Here is a 21,672-nt window from a genome sequence, read left to right as displayed (position 1 = left end):
AACAGGTTCACTAAAGGAAACAAGGAGACCATTGACCCCTACATGTACATGCCCTTCGGCCTCGGTCCCAGGAACTGCATCGGGATGCGATTTGCTCAGGTGACCATGAAGCTGGCGATCGTGGAGATCCTGCAGAGGTTTGACGTCTCTGTGTGTGCGGAGACAAAGGTGAGCAGACGGGTTGGTGTCTGGTAACAGGAGGACGCTCGTTCATTCATTCGCTCACACTGACCTTCTCTTGCTCTTCACAGGTTCCTCTGGAGCTCGGCCTAAGCGGTCTACTGATTCCCAAAGACCCCATCAAGCTCAAACTCAAGCCTCGGACAGCTTCAGACATTTGTAACAACAACAAATCGTAACGCAGCTCATCCGCTGCACACTTCTCTTTCAGTCCAAGAAGGTTTGATGGGTCTTTTAAAATAAAAGAACAGGCGTAGTCTCTAGACTTCAGTGAAGAGGAGGATTCAGCTCTTAGGTTCTCAGGGCCTTTCGGACTCGGACTGAGAGGTTTAGTAACTTTAATTCAGTAGTGAATGTCAGACGAATTCTGTTGTTCCCTGAGACTCGTGTTTAAGGGTTTTACTTTGATGATTGAGAAAAAGCAAGAAATGAGATTAACCTGTTAAGAAATTATATGGAAATGAGTTTATCAAAGAAATAAAGTCTGCAGAAATGTATCTGATGTGTGTGTCGTGTCTATTAAAAACAATCACTGAACCAGTTCACTTTAAACAGAGTTTGAAAAGACTCACAGAAATGAATCAAACTCACCAACTGTAACAATGTTTGTGCCTGTAAAGTTTGAATGTTGTGTTCCGGTCATCTTGATCCGGAGGGGATTCTCTTTTTCCCAAAAATGTTTCTTAATGATATCACATTTGGACTAAAACTTACTTCATGTGCTCACACAGGGTATAACAACTCATGTCTGGGGGTTTTTCCACCTTGTTACACTTGTTGTTTCGGGTCAAAAATGACCCGTCTATGAAAAAATTATTATAAATATCTTGTTATGCAATATTATCAACAAATATTAGATTACATATACAGTGGTGTGAAAAAGTGTTTGCCCCCTTCCTGATTTCTTTTTTTTTTTGCATGTTTGTCACACTTAAATGTTTCAGATCATCAAACAAGTTTAAATATTAGTCAAAGATAACACAAGTAAACACAAAATGCAGTTTTTAAATGAAGGTTTTTATTATTAAGGGAAAACAAAATCCCAACCTACATGGCCCTGTGTGAAAAAGTGTTTGCCCCAGCTGTTAAAACATAACTTAACAGTGGTTTATCACACCTGAGTTCAATTTCTCTAGCCACACCCAGGCCTGATTACTGCCACACCTGTTCTCAATCAAGAAATCACTTAAATAGGACCTGCCTGACAAAGTGGAGTAGACCAAAAGATCTTCAAAAGCTAGACATCATGCTGAGATACAAAGAAATTCAGGAACAAATGAGAAAGAAAGTAATTGAGATCTATCAGTCTGGAAAAGGTTATAAAGCCATTTCTAAAGCTTTGGGACTCCAGTGAACCACAGTGAGAGCCATTATCTACAAATGGCGAAAACATGGAACAGTAGTGAACCTTCCCAGGAGTGGCCGGCCGGCCGACCAAAATTACCCCGAGAGCGCAGCGACGACTCATCCAAGAGGTCACAAAAGACCCCACAACAACATCCAAAGAACTGCAGGCCTCACTTGCTTCAGTTAAGGTCAGTGTTCATGACTCCACCATAAGAAAGAGACTGGGCAAAAATGATCAGAGTTCCAAGACAAAAACCACTGCTAAGCAAAAAGAACATTAAGGCTTGTCTCATTTTTGCCAGAAAACATCTTGATGATCCCCAAGACTTTTGGGAAAATGTTCTGTGGACTGACGAGACAAAAGTTGAACTTTCTGGAAGGTGCGTGTCCCATTACATCTGGCGTAAAAGTAACACCGCATTTCAGAAAAAGAACATCATACCAACAGTAAAATATGGTGGTGGTAGTGTGATGATCTGGGGCTGTTTTGCTGCTTCAGGACCTGGAAGACTTGCTGTGATAAATGGAACCATGAATTCTGCTGTCTACCAAAAAAATCCTGAAGGAGAATGTCCGGCCATCTGTTCGTGTGACCTCAAGCTGAAGCGAACTTGGGTTCTGCAGCAAGACAATGATCCAAAACACACCAGCAAGTCCACCTCTGAATGGCTGAAGAAAAACAAAATGAATACTTTGGAGTGGCCTAGTCAAAGACCTGACCTGAATCCTATTGAGATGCTGTGGCATGACCTTAAAAAGGTGCTTGAAAACCCTCCAATGTGGCTGAATTACAACAATTCTGCAGAGATGAGTGGGCCAAAATTTCTCCACGGTGCTGTAAAAGACTCATTGCAAGTTATCACAAACGCTTGATTGCAGTTGTTGCTGCTAAGGGTGGCCCAACCAGTTATTAGGTTTAGGGGGCAATCACTTTTTCACACAGGGCCATGTAGGTTTGGATTTTGTTTTCCCTTAATAATAACAACCTTCATTCAGGGCCGGCGGGTGCACTTCTGCCGCTCTAGGCGAAAAACAATTGTGCCGCCCTAGGGCTGGTCCGAATACCATTTTTGAGCTTCGAAGCTTCGGTAGTAATGAACATCGAATATTTGAAGCTTCGGGCAGAGGGAGCTGAACATATTCTTCTCTCTAATAAAGGCAGAAATCTCTATATGTCTGTCTTTCTGTTTGCATTTTGATTATTTGGAGAACCGTTCATCCAATCGACTTCACAAGGGAGTGCAGTATCGCATTTGGTGCAATATAGATGGACACACGAGACGCAACACGTTCAGAATTTATAAACTTTGTATACAGAACAGCGCGAGCGGGAAGCGGCGCACCTCATGCGGGCAGGGCTTATTTGCTTATTAAACGCACACTCACAGGTCTGTTAACTTAAGCAATAGGCTACTTTTAAGGTAGTCTAATATTTTTCTGATTAAAAAATTACTGACACAGTAAAGGGTAGATTTAAATAAAGAAAAACAAAATTTAAATAAAGAAAAACTAAATTTAAATAAAGAAAAAACGAAATTGAAATAAAGAAAAACAAAATTGAAATAAAGAAAAAACGAAATTGAAATAAAGAAAAAACGAAATTTGAAAAACGAAATTTAAATGAAGAAAAAACGAATTTAAATAAAGAAAAAACGAAATTTAAATAAAGAAAAAACTAAATTTCAATAAAGAAAAACGAAATTAAGTTAAATTAAAAACGAGATTAATTTAGATTGATAATAACGGGTAAAAAGGCTAATACATTTTGTTTCTGTTATTCTATTTTCCACAATGTCAAAGCAACGCAGCTTAACCCAAAACACAAGCTCAGGCACTTCTGTCCACACACACTCCGCTGTTCTGCTCTAGCCAGAGAATAGCCTACTCCCGTTGTATGAACACTTTAGTAGGCCAAGAGGAAGCAAATATATTAGGTTGGGTTCCTTCAACTGTCCATCCTATTAAAATGGCTATAGGCTATATAAGATAATTGTAAAAAAAAAAAAAAAAATTATAGTGTGAACATATTCAAGCGCGAATGAGAACCGTTTCGAGAGGGATGCCAGGAGTGTAAAAAATGTTTTTTATAGAAATTCCAGTAGCTGTGCTAGCGGCCTCTTGGTTCTTTGGTGGACTTGACGGCGTGTCATCCTTGCAAATACTAAATACTCCCTGGATCAATATATTTTAACAACGAACCCCTCTGTTGTTGGTGTGCTTTCTCCTTCAAAAGTCTCGATTCATGAACGATCCGTTCATTGCGTATGTCAGGTGACAAATGGAAAGACTCGGAAGGTTAAGTAATTATTATGTTCCCTGTAAATTATTTTTGATTGCATTATAATGATTTTCTTAATTCAGAATATGATCAACATTGCGTAGGTGGATATGTGATCGGGGAATTTGGCTGTTAAAAGTAACATTTAAAGCCACTTAAATTACGCCACGAAATTAAGCCACGAAATTACTCAAATAAAGATTCGTTCATTTTGATGAACGAGATCGTAAAAGAGAGTCAGTAAAATGATCTGAACTTCCCATCACTCAGTCATGACTCGTGAGAGCAGGGGGCGGGGCGGGGCAGCGGCAGCTCAGCGAATTATATAGCCTATTTTGTGAATTGTTCATCCCGGTTGGCACACATTTTGCCGCCCTTACAAAAGTGCCGCTCTAGGCAATTGCCTAGTTCGCCTATATGGACGCGCCGGCCCTGCCTTCATTTAAAAACTGCATTTTGTGTTTACTTGTGTTATCTTTGACTAATATGTAAACTTGTTTGATGATCTGAAACATTTAAGTGTGACGAACATGAAAGAAAATAAGAAATCAGGAAGGGGGCAAACACTTTTTCACACCACTGTATTTATCAACTTGTTTTCTTTGATTTAGCGCAGGTTTTGTGTTTCTTTTTGTCACTGAATGATCGTAGGGCAAAAAGATTTAATTCAATATATGTAAATAATTTAACATAATGAGAGATTTATAAGCAATTGAAAAAGATGGGTTATTTTTGACCTGGAATGCCACAGTAGGTAAAGGGTTTTCTGCACAACACAAGGGTTAAAACACTCCTCCTCCAGTTGTCTGATTTGTGCTGTAACACATGCTGATGTTGGACGGATGGCGCTTCAACTGCAGCAGGACTTGGAGACCAGGATCACGACGGGCTGCAGCACCTGACTGTAGCAACAGCAGAAAACACACACCTTTGATCTGAGAGGGGGTGGAGTCTTTATTAAGCCCCACCCCTTTGTCATCTGACATACGCTGTTCTGAGTTCCCGTCAACTTTACGAACCACCGCTTCCTCCACAGCATCCGTCTCCTCAGCATCAGTCTCCATGGCAACAGTCTGATTGACAGCTGTGCTTGTGGAGGCATGATCCATGGCGACGGTCTGATTGACATCTGTGCTCGTGGAGACAGGATCCATGGCGACGGTCTGATTGACAGCTGTGCTCGTGGAGACAGGATCCATGGCGCTGGTCTGATTGACATCTGTGCTTGTGGAGGAATGATCCGTGGCGACGGTCTGATTGACATCTGTGCTCGTGGAGACAGGATCCATGGCACCGGTCTGATTGACATCTGTGCTTGTGGAGACAGGATCCATGGCGACGGTCTGACTGAGTGGGGAGCAAGGTTCAAACGTTCTTCCAGTAACATAAATTGAACGTTTATTCAAAGTTATCTGGTCTTTGATAATGTTCTCAAAACTAGCACAAAAACATTTATACATCTTTCATGGATTGTTTTTTCTGAAACATTAAAGTTGGACATTCCTCTAACATCTTTTTTCTGAATGTTCAGAGAACATTCAAAAGTAACGTTTCCATGATGTTTGAAGAATGATGCTCTCCACAGTGCCGCCCAGAGCAAACCATTATTCAAGGAGATCATGTGTTTTTTTCTCTTTCCTCTGGGATTTATGACTTCAGCTCTGAGAAGCGTTCAGAAGCGAAAACAACAACCTTTCAACAAACAAACTTAAGACTGTGATATCCGAGGGAAAGAGAAACAAAGCAGTAAGAGAAATAGAAAACAAATATGTGATTGTTGCAGTAGTTTGATGAATAGTCTGGTCAGAGGTGAGCCGTGTGTTTGTCAATGTGTGCAGAGGTTGCTGCTCCGGTTCTTCCTGTTTGCGTGTTCTGCATTGGTTAATGTGTAATCCGAGATCAGAATAAAGCTCCTGCTCCTCGCCGTGTGTTTCTAGTCTGAGCGTCTCGGGATCAGGAACCATGAGCTACGGTCTGTTCTTCTCAGCTGAAACATGGGCTCTGCTCATGCTGTTTGTGGCACTTCTGGTTATGTGAGTGATTCATGACTCTTCTTGTCTAAAATCTTTAAATCTTTATTTATAAAATCTCAATAAAAATGAGTCATTTAGACTCATAGAATCTTACTAAAAACAAGTAAGTAATTTGAGTGCATGTAGAGATGGTTATGACAGGGCTGATTATTACAGTTACTGTATCAGCTGATATTCTAACAGTTAAACAGTTTGTTGCATTATTTTCCTGTTATCACTGTAAAGCTGGTTTTCACTGTAAAACTTAATGTTTCTTCTGAATGTAGTGTTTTTCTGAATTGTTTGAGTTTCTCATAGTATCTACGATGCGAGGCAGCCCGTTCTGTGCATCATGGATCAATCCATCATCAAAACCATCTTGATTAAAGAATGTTACTCTCTCTTCACCAACAGAAGGGTAAAATCACCATCATCGTCATCATTCAGGTTTTGCGAGAGAACGCATGGTTTCTCTGGGAACACAAAATATTTGTGAGAGAACGCAAAGAATCTCAGGGAGCGTAAAATATTTAATGAGCAAACGCAAAAAGTTGATCTGGGAACACAAAAGATTTGTGAGAGAATGCAACGTTTCTTTGGAATGAAAAAATTTAGTTGGAGAAGCAAAGTTTCCCCGGGAACGCAGAAGATATGTGAGAGAACGCAAAGTTTCCCTGGGAATGCAGAAGATTTGTGAGAGAACGCAAAAGATTTGTGAGAGAATGCATAGTTTCTCTGGGAACGCAAAAGATTTGTGAGAGAATGCAAAGTTTCTCTGAGAACGCAAAAGATTTGTGAGAGAACGCAAAGTTTCTCTGGGAACGCAAAAGATTTGTGAGAGAATGCAAAGTTTCCCCGGGAACGCAGAAGATTTGTGAGAGAACGCAAAGTTTTTCAGGGAACGCAAAAGATTTGTGAGAGAATGCAAAGTTTCTCTGAGAACGCAAAAGATTTGTGAGAGAACGCAAAGGTTCTCTGGGAACGCAAAAGATTTGTGAGAGAACGCAACGTTTCTTTGGAATGCAAACATTTTGTTGAAGAAGCAAAGTTTCTCTGGGAACGCAGAAGATTTGTGAGGGAACGCAAAGTTTCTCTGGGAACGCAAAAGATTTGTGAGAGAATGCAAAGTTACTCTGGGAACGCAAAAGATTTGTGAGAGAACGCAAAGTTACTCTGGGAACACAAGATTTGTGAGAGAACGCAACGTTTCTTTGGAATGCAAACATTTTGTTGAAGAAGCAAAGTTTCTCTGGGAACGCAGAAGATTTGTGAGGGAACGCAAAGTTTCTCTGGGAACGCAAAAGATTTGTGAGAGAACGCAAAGTTACTCTGGGAACGTGTGACGGCCCGAGTGGTGGCCGCACAAGAGCGGTAATGTGGATGCATACACGCGCACACACATGCACACACACACCAACATGCATACATTTACACAAAGGATATACATTTAAGAACTCTTTATTTAAACTTATTTTGTTATTCATATTCATTTGTTTCAGTATAATGATGGATCACAATAACCACACAAAACAAGCAATATTAATTATTTCCTTATTGTTAGGTTTTCATATGTTTACTTTTACAGCACATTTTATATACATTGTTACTGATTTGAAGTGCACACAAATTAGTTACGTTGTATATGTTATTTATATTTGTTTCTATTTTGAGTTTAAGTTTACCGTGATGAACTTCAGACATGGTCCGCTGCAGCCGCATCCTGGCGTAACAAGGATTGGAGTCCGGGCAGGAACAGAGAATTTATGCATTATTGGTTCCGCCCGGACATACCATTTGCTGGAATTGCCCAGGGGAGGAAGAAACGTTAATGTTGTTGTTAATTGATTTATTTAGTTGTACATTTATGATATTTGATTACATTTAGCTTTCCTTATCTTTATTTACCATATATCTTTGTTTGATTTGATTTTGATGTACTTATGGTTATATGTTGAATGTAAAGTTGAATTGTTTCCCCTCTTAATTTGTAATGGGCCCATCCTTTCCTTTATAAGCTGTTGCTTTGTTCATTTGAGGAGGTCAGTAGTTTTAGTTTGTTTGTTTGGTTTTTGTCTAATTATCTTGATCTCATTTTCTGTTTATTTATTTTTGTTGTAAGAAATTTATGAGTTTGTAAAGTTATTATTTTTTCTTGGGTTCAAATAAAGACCCATTTGTTTTGCAAAGCTTGTGTTCCTTGTGCTTGGCTTCTTGGTCCCTCACATATGGTGGCAGCGGTGGGATATTTCAGTCAGTCAAGGACACAAAGCTGTGTTTTGTTCTTTTCTGCCCCTCGAGGCTGTTTTTTTCCCCCCTGTTAATATGAGTCGTACCTCAAAGAGAGGTGGGCCTAAGGCTCCTCCCTTGCAGCAAGAGGAAGAAAGGGGTGAGGAGGACCAGGACATGGTAGAAGGAGCTGAAGGAGGTGAAGCAATGGGAGACAGAGAAGTTTCGGTGACTGAGATGGCAAATCTGCTTCGAGCCCATATGGCCAGGACGGAAGGCCGGGAGACTGTGAGACAGCAGGAGCAGGCTGATCAGGAGCGACGGTTTAAGGCTCTCCAGCACCAGTTCGGGCTTTTGCAAATAGAAGTCCAAGCACGCACCTCTCCGAATCTTCACTTATCTGATGTTGACCGGGAGTCCCGGGAAAGGCCTAATGCGGATCCTTTAGATTCTGATGGAAACTCTGTGGCTTCAGCTCATCAGCAGAGTTTTGATCAGGTTGGGAACAACATAGGCCCACCATTATCTCAGATCCCTCGATTGGAGAAGCTGAGTGACACTGATGATGTAGAACACTTCCTTGTGACTTTTGAAAGGATTGCTGTTGCTTGTAGGTGGACTAAAACTGATTGGGTTTGGCATTTAATCCCTTTGCTGACGGGTAAAGCAAGAGCAGCTTATGTCAATATGGATGTGAACGAGTCTACTGACTATGATAAAGTGAAAGATGCTATATTAAAGAAATATGATGTCAATGCTGAAACTTATCGACAAAAGTTCCGTTCCTTATCCGTAGATCCATCGGAGAGTCCCATAGAGCTTTATAACCCGCTCAAAGAACTCTTTGGAAAGTGGATCCAGCCTAAGAGGAAACAAGTGGAGGAGGTGAGTGAAATCATCATTCTGGAGCAATATCTTAGAATGCTGTCCCCTGAACTCCAGGTGTGGATTCGAGAGAGAGATCCTAGAACCGCAGCGGAAGCAGCATCTTTGGCGGATGTGTTTGTTGCAGCCAGAGGAAAGAGTAAGCCGTGGGCTTGGAAACCTGTCAATGACCGCCGTTCTCTCGACATGCCTCACTTTCAGCAAAGGAAGTCGGAGGGGTCTGGTAAGCCCTACGTGAGGAATCCTACTTCAGCCAAATTAAATTTTGCTCCTAAACGACCTCCCATATGTTACCTGTGTGGTCAAGAAGGGCACACTAAACCAAACTGTCCAAAGATCTCAGCTCAGCTTACACAGCTATGTTTTGTACCAAGGAGGGATGTGACCAAATCCCCAAGCTCTTTGAGAACTACAAATGTGGAGATAAATGGTGAGAAATTGACTGCTTTGATTGACACCGGCAGTGATCAGACTCTGGTAAGAAGAAAGTTCATATCACCCTCTTTGATCAGCACAGTCAACAAATTACCTATTTGCTGTGTACATGGAGATGAGAGACTGTTACCTACCGCCAATGTTTATGTCAAAATAGAAGAGCAGACTTACCTGGTGAAGGTGGGGGTTGCTGATAACTTGTCTTTTCCTGTGATTCTGGGCCGAGATATACCAGTGCTGTTGGAGTTGTTGCACCCGACTCGACAGTGTAACGTGGTGGTGACCAGAGCAAAGGCCAACCAGTCAGAGGGGATTGAGCACCAACTAAGTACTTTACCTTTCTTCAATGCAGAGATTGAGACCGGGGTGTCGAAGAGGAGAAAGACTAGAAGAGAAAAAAGACAGGAAAAGGTAAAATATGCTGCTCATACAGTGTCTGAAAATATGGCCTGTGACTTACCTGTGAACTTCCAGGTGCCCACCAACATCGTTCAGATGCAGCAGGAAGATGCTACTCTCACAGAGTGCTTTGCTAGAGCTGCAGAGGTAGGAGAGAAGCCTCTAGATGACAGTACAGCCAGATACGTGATAACGAAGGGAATACTCTACCGAGAGATCGGGGTCCAGAAACAACTTGTGGTTCCACAGTGTGTTCGAGAGATGGTGTTACATCTAAGTCACTCGATTCCTTGGGCTGGCCACCTGGGGAAAAACAAGACTACTGCAAGAATCAAAAAGTGTTTTTTCTGGCCCGGTTTGAAAGTAGATGTGGCCCAATTTTGTAAAAGCTGTCCTGTTTGCCAGAAGGTTTCCCTCAGACGTCCGTCAAGAGCACCACTACAACCACTTCCTATTATTGGTACTCCTTTTGAGAGGCTTGGAGTGGATGTCGTTGGTCCAGTGGAGAGGAGTCGCTCAGGGAACCGTTTCATGCTGGTAATAACGGATTACTCCACCAGATACCCCGAGGTATTTCCGTTAAGATCTGTGAAGGCGAAACCTGTAGCTACTTCCTTGGTCCAGTTATTTTCCAGGGTCGGATTTCCTGCAGAAATTCTAACCGACCAGGGCACTAATTTCATGTCTACCTTGTTGAAGCAGGTCTACCAGCTCTTAGGAATTAAGAGTCTGCGTACTACTCCCTATCATCCCCAAACGGATGGGTTGACTGAGCGATTTAACCAGACTTTGAAGCAGATGTTAAGGAAGTTTGTCAGTGAGACTGGTCAAGACTGGGATCAATGGTTGCCCTATCTTCTATTCGCTTATCGGGAAGTCCCTCAAGCTTCCACAGGCTTTTCTCCTTTCGAGCTGTTGTATGGCCGTGATGTCAGGGGCCCATTGGCTCTGCTCCAGGAGATGTGGGAAGGGAGTCCTGAAAAGAAAGAGCCCACCAGTGTTGTCTCCTATGTTCTGCAAATGAGGGAACGGTTGCAGAAGATGACCGGTTTGGCTCAGAATCACTTGGCGGAAGCCAGCGGAAAGCAGAAGACCTGGTATGACCCTCTGGCTCGAGAAAGAGATCTGGAGGTCGGTAAAAAGGTACTTGTCATGTTGCCTAGTCGAGAGAGTAAACTGCTAGCAAAATGGCAGGGTCCTTACGAGATCAAGAAACGCCTGGGTCCTACGACTTATGAAATCAGTATGCCGGGTCAAGATCGATCTAAACGGGTCTTGCACGTCAACCTGTTGAAGGAGTGGGTTCCTCGTCCTGAAAAGTCACAGTCACTGATGATTCGCTGTATTGAAGAGGAAGAATCCGATGAGCAATATCTGCCGCAGCCAGTTCCTGGGGACATTGGGTTAGATCATCTAACAGCTTCCCAGCGGTCACAGGTACAAGTTCTCTTCAATTCAAAGGTATTTTCTGAATATCCTGGGTTTACCAATTTGATCGAACATGGTGTAATACTGAAGCCTGATGCTGTCGTGAAACGCCAGAGCTATAGGACACCTGAAAGATTGCAGGGGACCTTGCAGGAAGAGGTAGACCTTATGCTCCGCTTGGGTATTATTGAGCCTTCGAACAGTGAGTGGTGTCACCCCATAGTTCTTGTGCCGAAAAAAGACGGGAGTATAAGGTTCTGTATTGATTTCCGATATCTCAACTCAGTATCACAGTTTGATTCCTACCCTACTCCTCGCATAAGTGACCTAATTGATCGTTTGGGCCAATCCAAATATCTCACAACAATGGACCTTTCCAAAGGCTATTGGCAAATTCCACTGACTCCATCCTCGCGGCCCTTGACTGCATTCAGAACACCAAGGGGCCTTTTCCATTTTAAGGTGTTACCTTTTGGCCTTCATGGGGCCGTGGCAACGTTTCAGAGGTTAATTGACCAAGTATTACGTGGCTTACCTTTTGCTGCTGCATATCTTGACGATATTGTCATTTACAGTAACACGTGGGAGGAACATGTGCAGCATCTCCGAGAAGTCTTGCAGCGTCTTCAGAAGGCCGGTCTAACTGTCAACCCCACCAAGTGTGCTATAGCTAAACAGGAGACTGAATACCTGGGATATGTCATTGGCCGGGGTGTTGTGCGACCGCAGGTGAAGAAAGTTCAAGCTTTGGAGAAGTGTGCAGTACCCCAGACACGTAAGGACCTGCGATCATTTTTGGGTATGGCTGGATTTTACCATCGCTTTGTCCCTAACTTTTCCAGCAGGGCTGCTCCATTAACTGACATGGTGGGGGCACGTTGCCCAAACCAATTACAGTGGACTGAGGAGAGATTGAAAGCCTTCCGGGACATCCAGGGAGCTTTGACAACAAGTGCTGTGCTACACAATCCTGATTTTAGTCGTCCTTTCATTGTACAGTCCGATGCCTCTGAGAGGGGAGTAGGAGCCGTCCTATTGCAAGGACCACCAGAGAGCCGACAGCCAGTGGCTTACATCAGTCGTAAACTGTTTCCGAGAGAAGTACGTTATTCCACGGTGGAAAAGGAGTGTTTAGCCATAAAGTGGGCGTTGGATTCCTTACGATACTATCTATTAGGCCGTGAGTTTACCCTGGAGACTGATCATAAAGCATTGCAGTGGTTGGAGAAAATGAAAGATTCTAATGGAAGGATTACAAGATGGTATCTCGCCATGCAGCCCTTCAGATTCAAGATACAACACGTTTCTGGTAAAGTCAACGCTACTGCTGACTATCTCTCCCGCTCTACTGGCGAGATTTCTGAAGGGGGGGGAAATGTGACGGCCCGAGTGGTGGCCGCACAAGAGCGGTAATGTGGATGCATACACGCGCACACACATGCACACACACACCAACATGCATACATTTACACAAAGGATATACATTTAAGAACTCTTTATTTAAACTTATTTTGTTATTCATATTCATTTGTTTCAGTATAATGATGGATCACAATAACCACACAAAACAAGCAATATTAATTATTTCTTTATTGTTAGGTTTTCATATGTTTACTTTTACAGCACATTTTATATACATTGTTACTGATTTGAAGTGCACACAAATTAGTTACGTTGTATATGTTATTTATATTTGTTTCTATTTTGAGTTTAAGTTTACCGTGATGAACTTCAGACATGGTCCGCTGCAGCCGCATCCTGGCGTAACAAGGATTGGAGTCCGGGCAGGAACAGAGAATTTATGCATTATTGGTTCCGCCCGGACATACCATTTGCTGGAATTGCCCAGGGGAGGAAGAAACGTTAATGTTGTTGTTAATTGATTTATTTAGTTGTACATTTATGATATTTGATTACATTTAGCTTTCCTTATCTTTATTTACCATATATCTTTGTTTGATTTGATTTTGATGTACTTATGGTTATATGTTGAATGTAAAGTTGAATTGTTTCCCCTCTTAATTTGTAATGGGCCCATCCTTTCCTTTATAAGCTGTTGCTTTGTTCATTTGAGGAGGTCAGTAGTTTTAGTTTGTTTGTTTGGTTTTTGTCTAATTATCTTGATCTCATTTTCTGTTTATTTATTTTTGTTGTAAGAAATTTATGAGTTTGTAAAGTTATTATTTTTTCTTGGGTTCAAATAAAGACCCATTTGTTTTGCAAAGCTTGTGTTCCTTGTGCTTGGCTTCTTGGTCCCTCACAGAACGCAAAAGATTTGTGAGAGAACGCATAGTTTCTCTGGGAACTCAAAAGATTTGAGAGAATGCAAAGTTTCTCTGAGAACGCAAAAGATTTGTGAGAGAACGCAAAGTTACTCTGGGAACACAAGATTTGTGAGAGAACGCAACGTTTCTTTGGAATGCAAACATTTTGTTGAAGAAGCAAAGTTTCTCTGGGAACGCAGAAGATTTGTGAGGGAACGCAAAGTTTCTCTGGGAATGCAAAAGGTTTGTGAGAGAACGCAAAGTTACTCTGGGAACGCAAAAGATTTGTGAGAACGCATAGTTTCTCTGGGAACGCAAAAGATTTGTGAGAGAATGCAAAGTTTCTCTGAGAACGTAAAAGATTTGTGAGAGAACGCAAAGTTAATTTGGAATGCAAACATTTTGTTGAAGAAGCAAAGTTTCTCTGGGAACGCAGAAGATTTGTGAGGGAATGCAAAGTTTCTCTGGGAACGCAAAAGATTTGTGAGAGAACACAACGTTTCTTTGGAATGCAAACATTTTGTTGAAGAAGCAAAGTTTCTCTGGGAACGCAAAAGATTTGCGAGCGAATGCAAAGTTTCTCTGGGAATGCATGATGTTTTATAAACAAAGTTCGGGAGGAGCACGTTCAGATAATTAACCTAATCAACACGAGAGGAACGCATTCAGTTAATCAACTCAATTAACAACATAAGAGGTATATACAGCAGACTTACCTCTGTTTGTTGACAGTTTATCAGCATCCCTCCACCACCCCATCTCCTCACTTCTAGTTCTAACAACTCCTACCACAACGGGGGAAGTGCTCTGGGTTTGGGCCAAATATCCGAGCTCGGAGCCCTCCCCCTGGACAGCATGCCAAATACCTTTACCCTATCAAATTACATGCAAGTGTGAACTCGTGAAAATAGATTTGCGAGTGAAGGCAAAGCTACTCTGAGAACGCAAAAGATTTGTGAGAGAACGTAAAGTTTCCCTGGGAACGCAGAAGATTTGTGAGAGAGCGCAAAATATTTGTGAGAGAACGCAAAGTTTTCCTGGGAATGCAGAAGATTTGTGAGAGAGCTCAAAGTTTCTCAGGGAATGCAAAAGATTTGTGAAAGGATGCAAAGTTACTCTAGGAACACAAAATATTTATGAGAGAACGCAAAAAATTTGTGAGAGAACGCAAAGTTTCTCAGGGAATGCAAAAGATTTGTAAAAGAACGCAAAGTTTTTTTGGGAATGCAAAAGATTTGTGAGAACGCAAAGTTTCTCAGGGAATGCAAAAGATTTGTGAAAGAATGCAAAGTTTCTTTGGGAACAAAAGATTTGTGAGAGAATGCAAAAGATTTGTGAAAGAACACAGTTTCTCAGGGAATGCAAAATATTTAGCGAGCAAACGCAAAAAGTTTCTCTGCAAAGTTTTTTTGGGAACGCAGAAGATTTAAGAGAGAATGCAAAGCTTCTCTAGGAACACAAAAGATTTGTGACAGAACGCAAAGTTTATCTGGGAACGCAAGAGAATTAAGAGAAAATGCAAAGGTTTTTTTGGGAACGCAGAATATTTAAGAGAGAATTCAACGTTTTTTTGGGAACACAAAATATTTGTGAGAGGATGCTAAAGATTTGTGAAAGAACAGTTTCTTTGGGAACGCAAAATATTTTTGAAAGAATGCAAAGTTTCTCTGGGAACACAAAGGATTTGTGAGGGAATGCAAAGTTTCTCTGGGAATGCATGATGTTTTATTAACAAAGTTTGGGAGGAGCACGTTCAGATAATTAACCTAATCAACACGAGAGGAGCGCATTCAGTTAATCAACTCAATTAACAACATAAGAGGTATATACAGCAGACTTACCTCTGTTTGTTGACAGTTTATCAGCATCCCTCCACCACCCCATCTCCTCACTTCTAGTTCTAACAACTCCAACCACAACGGGGGGAGTGCTCTGGGTTTGGGCCAAATATCCGAGCTTGGAGCCCTCCCCCGGACAGCATGCCAAATACCTTTACCCTATCTAATTACATGCAAGTGTGAACTCGTGAAAAAAGATTTGCGAGTGAAGGCAAAGTTTCTCTGGGAATGCAAAAATTTTTTAGAGAATGCAAAGTTTCTCTGGGAATAGAAAAGTTTTGCTAAAGACTTCAGTTAAAAAATATGAAAACATTTTAATATTTTCAGGTCAGTGGAACAATATGTGTTAGAGATTGTGCTTGTGTTGTCATTTTATCCACATTTGTCCTCTGATCTGGCAGAACTTCCGTCTGAATGGGCAGCTGTACGACGGCGTGTCCATCGTTGAAGACGACGACTGGAGGAGAATCCGCAGCATCCTCTCGCCTTCTTTCACCAGCGGGAGGGTAAAGGAGGTCCGTGAGTCTTTATCTGGATCATTTTCATGCTAACAAGTGTTACAGCAGTAGATATTACTGTATTGTACCGAATATAAAACTGTTTTTTTTTTCTTGGAAATACATAAAAAAAAAATGGGGTCATCTTATATTCGGAGTCTAAACTTTTACATGTCAATAATAAAGCCGCAACAATAGGGATCGCCAAATACATGTAAAACAAGTGTTTCCCCCAGGACTGATAAATGCTGGACTGGTCATCAAACAACTCTCTCATTAAGCAGTCAAGAAATACGGTGTGTCAGAGTGTAATGTTAGAAGATGGCGAGCCCAAAAAGAAAAGCTTACCGCGGTCCTAAAAGCGGACACTTCAAAGAAACTGACAGGCAAGTGTGTCAGTACGTAGCCGAAAAAAGAAATGAGCCCTCCGACTTCAGGGAGAAACTGCTGTCTTTTAATGCGCTATTGATCAACCTAAAGAAAAAAAAAAATAATAACCCCTGGATCAGATAGGTAATGCAGATCAAACACCTGTTTTTTGACATGCCAGCATCTGTCACTGTACATAAAAAAGCTAAGAAAACAGTCATAGTGAAATCTAATAAATGAGAACTTCAGGTAATTTTTATGGTATGCCATAAAGGGTTTCTTTTTAAATGTGATTGTTGGTACATTTTACCAGCATTTACAGTCTTATATTTGGAACAATACAGTACATCGCTTATCTGAAGCGTTACTTGAAGGCAGTACTATTGCGCTACAATAAAAACAAACAAGAATTCAGTTTGAGATGAATGACTAATTTGAACTGAACTACAGCATCATTCATGCTGAGGAGGATGTGTGTGTGTGTTTGATTCTTTTCATAATAAATATCAAACATTACCTGTGTGTGATGAAGATGTTATGATGATGATGTACGATCTGCTTCTCACTCTAGATGTTTGGCATCATGAAGACACACTCTAAAATTCTAGTGACAGGCAATCTTGAGAATCTGGGGAAATCAGCAACACGAGGAGAAAACGTGGATATTAAAGAGTGAGACATATTGCATAATATCACAAATGCTTCTCGATATCTGAAGAAATAAGAACGGAGCTAATAGATAATTACAGATCCCCCCCCCCCCCCTCTATGGGCGTCTCCCGACGCCCAACATAAAACCAAAACTAGACATAAGAGAGTCTTGGGGGAGGGATGGTGGGCCAGGCCCGTGATGGGGGACAGGCCTTGGACCGTGAAGCATGGGTGATGCTGGCAGGCTAAGAGGGGGCAGTTCAGGAAGCCATGGAAGTGCAAGCAGTTGCCAAGGAGATAGTACCAGAGAGGCGCGGCCTCCGTGGCCTTAACAAGGGACCTATAGCGGGTGGAGGCTCAGGCGTGGCGGCAGCCTTGGCCGGGGGCTCAGGCGTGGTGGTCATGACATGAACAAGTTCTGGCTTGGCAGGCATGACGTGAAGAGTCTCTGGCTTGGCAGGCATGACGTGAAGAGTCTCTGGGCTTGGCAGGCATGACGTGAAGAGTCTCTGTCTTGGCAGGCATGACGTGAAGAGACAGGCTTGGCAGGCATGACATGAAGAGTCTCTGGCTTTGCAGGCATGACGTGAAGAGACTCAGGCTTGGCAGGCATGACGTGAAGAGTCTCTGGCTTGGCAGGCATGACGTGAAGAGTCTCTGGGCTTGGCAGGCATAACATGAAGAGTCTCAGGCTTGGCAGGCATGACCTGAAGTGTCTCTGACTTGGCAGGCATGACGTGAAGAGTCTCTGGCTTGGCAGGCATGACGTGAAGAGTTTCTGGGCTTGGCAGGCATGACGTGAAGAGTCTCTGGCTTGGCAGGCATGAAGTGAAGAGGCTCTGCCTTGGCAGGCATGGTGTGAAGAGGCACAGGCATGGCAGGCATGACGTGAAGAGACTCTGGCTTGGCAGGCATGACGTGAAAAGTCTCTGGCTTGGCAGGCATGACGTGAAGAGTCTCTGGCTTGACAGGCATGACGTGAACAGTCTCTGGCTTGGAGGGTTCTGTGGGATTGCAGAGCTCCTCATCCACAAAACCCAAAGTAAATGAAGAGCCGATCAACAGAAGGATGTAGTCCATATATTGTGCTAGGGAAAAGTGAATTTTCCCCCCAGGCAGTCGAGAACGAATGGGTTCAATTAATCCATGACGAAAAATTTATTTTAAGGCAATATCATTAAATTCAACCTTGTCACAAAGTCCACAGAATTCATCCACATAATCATCTATTCATTGATCCCCTTGTCGGAGGTGAAGCAAACAATCTGCTGGGTTCATGGTTGGTCTTGTATTCTGTAACATCAGTCCACTGGAGGCAAATTTGCAGAACCCATGAGCAGTTTATTGATAATCCAGAACAAAGACTTGACTTGGCATGACATGAAACTAGTGATGGGACGGTTGATACCGGAGCTCCGTTTTCAAGGCACTATCGTATTACACACTGTACCGATGCCTGTATCGATTCGACAATACCATGTAATTGATGGTGTTTGAAGTTTCGAACGTCATGCAGTCTCTGAAGGCCGGAACAGCTGGTTTTAGGAGGCACATGGCATGATCACATAAGGGCAAGGGAATCACGTGACAAGACAAGAAACATGACTGTGACATGAAACATGTACCAAAAACCAAAACTAGACATTACACCTCACCAATCACCTTTAATAACCTCCCGGACAGTGGAAACATTCACTACATATAGAGTACAGTAAATAGGCTGTATGTTTATCAGATAATAATAATGGCTTTCTCTTGACTGCATGTGTTCAGGTTCTTCGGCGCGTACAGTATGGATGTGGTGACCAGCACAGCGTTCAGCGTGGACATCGACTCCCTCAACAACCCCAAAGATCCATTTGTGACCAACATAAAGAAAATGCTGAAGTTTAACTTCCTGAACCCTCTGTTCCTAATCAGCGGTAAATAACTCAACTAGGCCTGTCAGATAAGCACACTTCAAAAGCTCTTTTCTTGGTTATGCAAATTTTAAAGGAACATTCCATTTTCTCATTTTGCAAACATTATGGGAATGTAACTTTTGAATGTTCTGAAACAAGTAGTAACATTTAAAAAAATGATAGACGAACGTACAACAAAAATATTTCAGGAAAAAACACTCCATGAACGATGCATAAATAATTATTAAAGACCAGAAAACTTTGAATGAACATTCCATGAATTTTTATGGAAGAACATTTGTTCATAACTTTGAGAAAATTTTGCCAGAACATTAGCCAAAGTCCTGAGATTGTTCCCTGTTAAGAGATTTTACAATTTCTTCTGTAGCTTTGTTTCCTTTCGTCATCCCCATCCTGGAAAAAAATGAATTTTTCATTTTTCCAAACATCTGTGACCGATTTCTTCTACGCTGCCTTACAGAAGATCAAGTCTGAAAGAGCATCCTATGACCAAAAGACGGTACAACAAACACTTAATCTGAAGAACTCTAAAGTTATGATGTTTTAAACCACTCTTCTGAATTCCTGCAGAAGAGAGTTGACTTCCTGCAGCTGATGGTCGATTCTCAGACGGCAGGGAAAACTCAGCATGGCGAGGAACACACAGAGAAAGGTGAAGCATCTCAGATGGTTAACCATAAGAAAGATCTTTCTTCCATATGTGAAGACACATACCTTAAACTGTGTCCTGTGCAGGTCTGAGCGACCACGAGATCTTATCGCAGGCCATGACCTTCATCTTCGCCGGTTACGAGACCAGCAGCAGCACTCTGTCGTTCTTATTCTACAATCTCGCAACCAACCCAGAGGCCATGAAGAAACTGCAGGAGGAGATCGACGAGACCTTCCCAAATAAGGTAGTACTCCATTGAAACACTCGTTGGGATTGGCGTGATGAGTTTGAGACTTTAACCATTGATTGTGTGTTGAAGGCCCCGGTGGACTACGAAGTCGTCATGAACATGGACTATCTGGACGCCGCGCTGAACGAGTCTCTCCGGCTGTTCCCTGTCATAGCTCGACTCGAACGGGTCTGCAAGAAAATGGTGGAAATCAACGGCGTCATCATCCCTAAAGATATGGTCGTCATGATCCCGACCTTCGCCCTCCACAGAGACCCGGATTACTAGAGCGACCCCGAGAGCTTCAAACCAGAGAGGTCAGGACAGGTTTCTCCTGTTTCTCATCATACAGTCAAGCTCCACCAGCTACAATAGAGTGCAACAGTCGGGTCTGGACGTGAAAATCCCATTCATTTTCAAATAAGGGAATTGATTTTTAATGATAACTTGTAAAAAATTAAAGACAGACCTTACTATAAGCTACAAGGTTGTTCATCTATGGTCTCTGCTTTTGATGAAGCCATCATTCCACATTATTTTAAATTACTTTTTCAAAGGACTGTTTATCAGCAGGAATCCTGGTGAGAAACTACATTACCCATAAAAGCCAAATAAATCTCCACCAATCATGGAATCAAAACAATCAAATTGCACTTAGACTTTTTTAACGTCCAGTTAAAAAAAAATGAAAACCAAATTTTTCTTATTGGTTATGCGAACGTTCCATTCTTTAAACATTATGTGAATGTTACTTTTTACCTGTTGCACTAGGAACCCAAGGTTGGTTCTTTAGAGTAATTGTCTGTATAAATATTTCAACCCAACATGACTCTTTCCTGCCTTATTAACAGGTTCACTAAAGGAAACAAGGAGACCATTGACCCCTACATGTACATGCCCTTCGGCCTCGGTCCCAGGAACTGCATCGGGATGCGATTTGCTCAGGTGACCATGAAGCTGGTGATCGTGGAGATCCTGCAGAGGTTCGACGTCTCAGTGTGTGCGGAGACACAGGTGAGCAGACGGGTTGGTGTCTGGTAACAGGAGGACGTTTGTTCATTCGTTCGCTCACACTGACCTTCTCTTGCTCTTCACAGGTTCCTCTAGACCTCGGCTTCAACGGTCTACTGATTCCCAAAGACCCCATCAAGCTCAAACTCAAGCCTCGGACCGCTTCAGACGTTTGTAACAACAACAAATAGTAACGCAGCTTGTCCGCTGCACACTTCTCTTTCAGTCCGAGGAGAAGGTTTGATGGGTCTTTTTATGGCAAACCGTTTTAACATTTAATCCTTAAAACCTACTAGTATGTTACTTAATGCTTGATCCTATTCCCACTAACCTACTTCAAGCCATTTCATCCTCAGTTGTACCCGCACTCACACACATCATAAACACCTCTCTTCACACTGGTACCTTTCCCACAGCATTTAAGCAGGCTAGTGTAACCCCACTGCTTAAGAAACCCACTCTAAATCCAGCACATCTGGAAAATTACAGACCGGTATCTCTCCTTCCATTCGTTGCGAAAACACTTGAACGAGTTGTTTTCAACCAGATCTCTTCCTTCCTTACACAGAACCTCTTGGACAGCAATCAGTCTGGTTTCAAAAGCGGACACTCAACTGAGACTGCCCTGCTCTCAGTAACTGAAGCTCTGAGACTGGCAAGATCAGCTTCCAAATCTTCAGTTCTCATCCTGCTGGATCTGTCTGCTGCCTTTGACACAGTTAACCACCAGATCCTCCTGTCAATCCTAAAGACGAAGGGCATCTCGGGAACCGCACTCCAATGGTTGAAGTCTTACCTCTCAGGTAGGTCCTTCAGGGTGTCATGGAGGGGCGTGGTGTCTAAGACCCAACATCTAGCTACTGGAGTGCCTCAGGGCTCAGTGCTTGGACCATGTCTCTTCTCCATCTACATGACATCACTAGGATCTGTGATTCAGAAACATGGCTTTTCCTATCACTGCTACGCTGATGACACACAGCTCTACCTCTCATTCCAGCCTGACGATCCGACGGTAGCTGATCGTATCTCAGCCTGACAGACATTTACTG

At 42.4% G+C, this 21,672-nt stretch overlaps 1 pseudogene across 1 annotated transcript in view; it reads left to right on the top strand.

Annotated features, from left to right (window-relative positions):
* LOC309495562 overlaps positions 1 to 20,877 on the top strand; it is a 52,674-nt pseudogene extending 31,797 nt beyond the window's left edge. The window contains exons 12-25 of the transcript XR_014211777.1: positions 6 to 168; positions 252 to 355; positions 4,842 to 5,168; positions 5,743 to 5,838; positions 6,136 to 6,235; positions 15,694 to 15,807; positions 16,730 to 16,830; positions 18,583 to 18,731; positions 19,099 to 19,230; positions 19,302 to 19,383; positions 19,467 to 19,627; positions 19,703 to 19,929; positions 20,464 to 20,638; positions 20,710 to 20,877. The product of XR_014211777.1 is annotated as an uncharacterized misc_RNA (transcript). The remainder of the gene's footprint in view (positions 1 to 5; positions 169 to 251; positions 356 to 4,841; positions 5,169 to 5,742; positions 5,839 to 6,135; positions 6,236 to 15,693; positions 15,808 to 16,729; positions 16,831 to 18,582; positions 18,732 to 19,098; positions 19,231 to 19,301; positions 19,384 to 19,466; positions 19,628 to 19,702; positions 19,930 to 20,463; positions 20,639 to 20,709) is intronic.
* The last annotated feature ends 795 nt before the right edge of the window (positions 20,878 to 21,672 follow it).

The sequence above is a fragment of the Leuciscus leuciscus genome, assembly GCF_965113295.1.
Source record: "Leuciscus leuciscus genome assembly, chromosome: 3".
Lineage (NCBI taxonomy): Eukaryota > Metazoa > Chordata > Actinopteri > Cypriniformes > Leuciscidae > Leuciscus > Leuciscus leuciscus.
The sequence above is the reverse complement of the archived record's forward strand: the minus strand, read 5'-3'. Positions and strand labels throughout refer to the sequence as shown.